At 39.2% G+C, this 5023-nt stretch overlaps 1 pseudogene; it reads right to left on the bottom strand.

Annotated features, from left to right (window-relative positions):
- Window positions 1–5023, bottom strand: part of LOC114053565 — a 73142-nt pseudogene that overhangs the window by 22161 nt on the left and 45958 nt on the right.

The following is a 5023-nucleotide window of genomic DNA, read 5'->3' as shown; positions in this document are numbered from 1 at the left end:
TGGATACAGGAAGGAGATGTCTGGGGTTAGCGCTGACATCTGGGGTTAGTGCTGCACCTAGGGAGAGGACTAGACAAAGGGAGCTCGTTCTCTGCCGTCCCACTCCCACATGGCACAGCCCCCTGCCTCGGGAGCGTAAGCTCCGGTTACTTCCTAATATCTTGTCCCTGCCCCATCTTGCCACAACCCCGACGTGGCACGTAGACAACATCAGACAATCCCTCACAAGGAACTAGAAATGAACCACTGTTATTTCTGACAAAACCACAGAGTAGGACTTATGGACAAAAAATTGGTAACTGAGATATTGATAAATGAAATTACTTCCTCTACTTGCCCACTCAGTGGGGGCAAAACATTCCAGTTTTTTTTAACCCTTGGAAATTTAAAATGACAAAACTCAGCAACTCACTTGTTGCAATCACCTCTGATTTGGCTTCTCCATATTCACGGTTTTCCTGAAATCAGCACCAGTATTGTCCATTGTCTGACAGCCTGACGCTTTGGATTCGCAGAGTCACATTCCCCTGGGCAATAGTGTCCTTTACAAGCTCAGCCCTTTCTCTGTACTCCCCCGCTTGCTCATCATCTTGAGCCTTCCCATCCCGGTACACATAGACAGCATCAGAGAAGTGAGATCAGAACCAACTCACTTCCATGTGCTCAGCTCTCATTTTGGGGGAGAGGTGACAAGGTCACAGAACATCTTCACTCAGTTTAACAACGATAGGCTCAAAATTTCCTATCAACATGAACTGGTCTATTTGGTACAGCAGAAAATAAGGGAGAATCACAGAGGAGTTGGTAATGCAGTGTCATATGTATGAATCTATGCAAAAAGATAAATCCACCATCATGATCTTTTCCAGTGATTATCTGGAACAGGATGTAAACAGGGACCACTACAGACTGCCAAATGAATAGATCCCAGGGAAAATATTAAAAGGTAAAGAAAATATGAAAGACAAGGTCAAAAAGTGGATATAGCTAACTGGAAGCCCCACTCTTGTCAATGATATATTATGAAGCCTGCCCAAAAGCAGTCCCAAGAAAGCACATCAAAAATGCACTCAGTGAGGGCAACGAGGTGCAGTATATAGAGCACCGGCCCTGGATTCAGGAGGACCTGAGTTCAAATCCGGCCTCAGACACATAACACTTACTAGCTGTGCGACCCCGGGCAAGTCACTTAACTCCATTGCCTGGCCAAAAAAAAAATCCCAAAAAGCAAAAATGCACTCAGTGGACAACAGGACACTGAAGTTATCAAGACATTGTGATGGTGTTTTCATTAGGCAAAATGTAGAAATCAAGAAGCAAAATCTATTTTTTAAAAAAAGTCATCACACTGGTTGTCATTACTCTCTTCTTCTTCAACTTATATTGTATACATATTGGATCCTTGAGGGCACAGACTGTGTTGATTTTTGCCCTAGTGTCTCCAGTACCTAGGATAGTGCTTTCAATACAACTAGGTTCCAAATAATTAATCCCCTGATATGTCTGCCTATATTCATATTTGTACTATTCAGAGTTATAATTATACAAAATATGGTAATTGGTTCCAGTCCAATGTGGGACTTCAAATAATGCAGACTGAGTATTGTGGTTTGTCCTTCATTCTCAAAGAAGACCATGACATCAGGAAAATGTTGTCATGACTTGCAAGTGAATTGGATTTAGGTAAGGGAGGGCTGTGCAAAGTCACCAGCCTCACTCTCTTTTCCAGAGTCATCTCGGTCAAGTGGCCAGATATAGATCAGGACAACTGGAGATGGCCCAGGATGCAGTGGGAGACCTTGACTTTTTTAAGCTAAGGTCTTTTTGAGTTCTCATTTTGACTGAAACATTGCCCATTCAGAGATTAGGGCTGTTGAGGAAGTGAGCCAAGGAATGGTCCCTTTAATCCAAAAAGAAAAAGAAAAAAAATCAAAGTGGCAGGGGAAGACCCTCAAGGTTTCTGGCCCAAAGAGAAACAGTTACTATTTACATTCACTCTGCACCATCAGGGCCCAAAAAATAAATAACCATTAAGTGGTGCTTGGGCAGGTTCCTATTGTTGGTCAATCAATGAGAGCCAGATTGAATTGGGTTTAAGGCACTGTCTTTAAGAAAGAAATCTGGCTTGTGAACCCCAAGATATCAAGGTAGGTTTCAGCCTACAAAATTTACCTTCCTTTGGGCAGAGCACCCTCAGGTAAGGACATGATACAGAGAGTGGGAAGACAGGAATACTGAATGCATGGTTGGCAGAGCTATGAATTAGTACAACCATTCTGGAAAGTAATTTGGAATTATTTAAATAAAATAATTAAAATAGCAATACATTTTGACCCAGAGATTCTACTGCTAGGTATATACCCCAAGGAGGTCTGTGATGAAAGAAGGACTCCATAAACACCAAAATATTTATAACACTTTTGGGGGAAGTAAAAAACTAGAAATAAAGTAGATGCCCATAGATTGGGGATGCTAAACAAACTGTAGTATGTGAGTATAGTGGAATATTACTGACTTGTAAGAAACAATGAATATGATGAACACAGAAAAACATAGAAAAATTCACATGAACTGATGCAGAGTGAAGTAAGCAGAACCAGGAAAACAATATAAGCAATGACCACAACAATATAAATGGGAAGAACAGTGACCACACACACATACACATCAAAAGTGAGTGTTGTCAAATATCAAGAAACAAGCTTGGTCCCAAAGAAGAGATATGAAAAGATTCCTCCATCAACCATTCTTCAGAAGTATGTATGGGGTGACCACTGCCCACAAGTGTGGAACACTGAATGTAATATCAGATTGTTTTGATCTATTGATCACTTGTTCTGATTTACTCTCTTCTTCCTTTTCCTTTTTTTCTCTTTTTTAAACTCTTTGCTATAAGGGATGGCTCTCTGGAAGAGAGGAGAGGAAGAATACAAAGGGAAGGCTAGGTTACATCAATACAAAAGATATCAATCATAATACATTAGAATTAATTTTTTGAAAAAGAAAAAAATCAATCGATGAGTTGGTGATTGTTTTGCAAATTCATCTACTGTGAAGTTTGTTCAGTATTAATTCCCCTTGACTTAGTCAACCCTGAAAGAACTGATATGAACAGTTGGTATGGATGCAAGGTTAAAAAACCAAACACCTAGCTAGAGAAAACCACACCAGAGAAAGAACAGCCTAAGATTCTTCCATTATGTACTAGTTTCCTGTGAGTGGATCTTATCAATGGAGTGGAAGAATTGATTTCTACATGTGGTGCTCAGGAGTGGGATGATATCTGCTATGCTGAGCAGTCAGGAAGCCTTGAGTTTTCCCAGTGGGAAAAATTTTTCTTGACTGGGTTGACTATGAATTACTTCATTCACTTGAAGAGCCCAAAAGAAGAGAGAGATATGATCACCTGAAGGTTTCATGACCAGAATTCCAAGAAAGCTTACTATGCTAACAGTGACACTGAACACAGTCCAGGATGTGGCATCCATCAAGTCTGTGAAAACCAAAGACCAGAAAACAGCATAGGAGATTCAGGCAATGGCTATTTTTATTCCTTTATTACTCAGAAAAAGATTTTAATTGGGAGATTCCATCTTCTTTATGCTCCTCCCCCCTCCCTTCTCCTTTCAAAAAAAAAACAAAAACTACCAAAAAATTTAAAATTCTGTGATCATTGCATTTGTACCCTGTCCTAATGAAATCTCGGGCTCCAGTCTTTGAGTAACATATCTAAAACTACATTTCAATTCTTTCTCTGGATTTGCTGGGACGTGTGTTTCTTCCAGGTCAGTGTGCAGTTTCTCGATGAAATGTTTTTTTCTGACACTGCCCCACACTTTGACCCATATTTCCTTGATCAAATTAGATATGGTAGATCTTTGTCAATTACTTAAGTGAACCTTAAGGCATATTCCAGTTTTTCAGCATTTCAGAAATTGATCATGTACTGGGGCACAAAGAACTTCCAAAACAAAAAATGTCAAAATAAGTAAGCACATCCTTTACAGACAATAATGCAATGAAAATTATTTTAAGTGAATATGAACAAAAGACACAGCGATAAACAATGAATAAGTTTAAAAAATAATGGAAACAATAAATAATTGCAGAAAATTACAACTGAGGCAATAAATTAAAAATTTGTGGGATGTGGCTAAAGTGGTCCTTAGAGGAAAATGAATATTTCTGAACATGTGTTTTAACAAAAGAGAAAAAAACAAAACCAACAAATTGAGCATCCTAGTACTAAATATCAGTTATGAGAGAGAATATTTCATTTCAAAAAAATCAGACATGTTATATATATGTTTTATATATATAAAATATATAAAGCAAGTTATTTTGTTACTGCTTCTTTGAAGTCATACAAAGAGAGGCTCAGGGTTCAAAGTAAAATACCCAGGGGCAGAAGCATGTGGGAACAAGGAACAGGGAAATATACGACCAAATGGTAACCCAAAGCCCCAAAATGGGCTGGTCCTCAAACATTCAAAGTTGGACATTTAGAGAGGGTGCCTTCAGAATCAGCACACTAGTTCCACTGAGCTCTCCATTATTTATCCTAGTCATTAAAAGTTTGGAAATGCCTTCACACAGGGGCAGCTCCCTAAGAACGCCAAAGGCTATGAGTTGGGGAGAGAAGATGCAGGAGAAAATGAGAAAAGGTTCTTAGTGAGACTAGTCTGGTTGGTTTTCTAGCTCTCTTGTCACAGACCGAGATATGCTTGGTACAGATGGAAAGAGGCCAAGTTCAATCAGAGTACAAGCACAGGGTATGGAATTGTAGTCTCTATTTCAAAAGCCTCTCCTACAGAAGAAATAGAAACTTACTATCTCTTTAAGAAGGAGAAAAGCTAAAAAGAGTTACAGTTCTAAGCAACGAGTACTAGAATACAGGCCCAGGAGAAACAATTGCTAAATTCTCAGTATAAACATTAAAACCTCAGAAATAAGCTAGGTGGCTCAATGGATAGAGTAGCCTCAGACACTTACTAGCTGTGTGACCCTGGCCAAGTCACTTTAC

This window comes from Vombatus ursinus, unplaced genomic scaffold (assembly GCF_900497805.2).
Source record: "Vombatus ursinus unplaced genomic scaffold, bare-nosed wombat genome assembly UNPS02014811.1, whole genome shotgun sequence".
Classification (NCBI taxonomy): Eukaryota; Metazoa; Chordata; class Mammalia; order Diprotodontia; family Vombatidae; genus Vombatus; species Vombatus ursinus.
The sequence above is the reverse complement of the archived record's forward strand: the minus strand, read 5'-3'. Positions and strand labels throughout refer to the sequence as shown.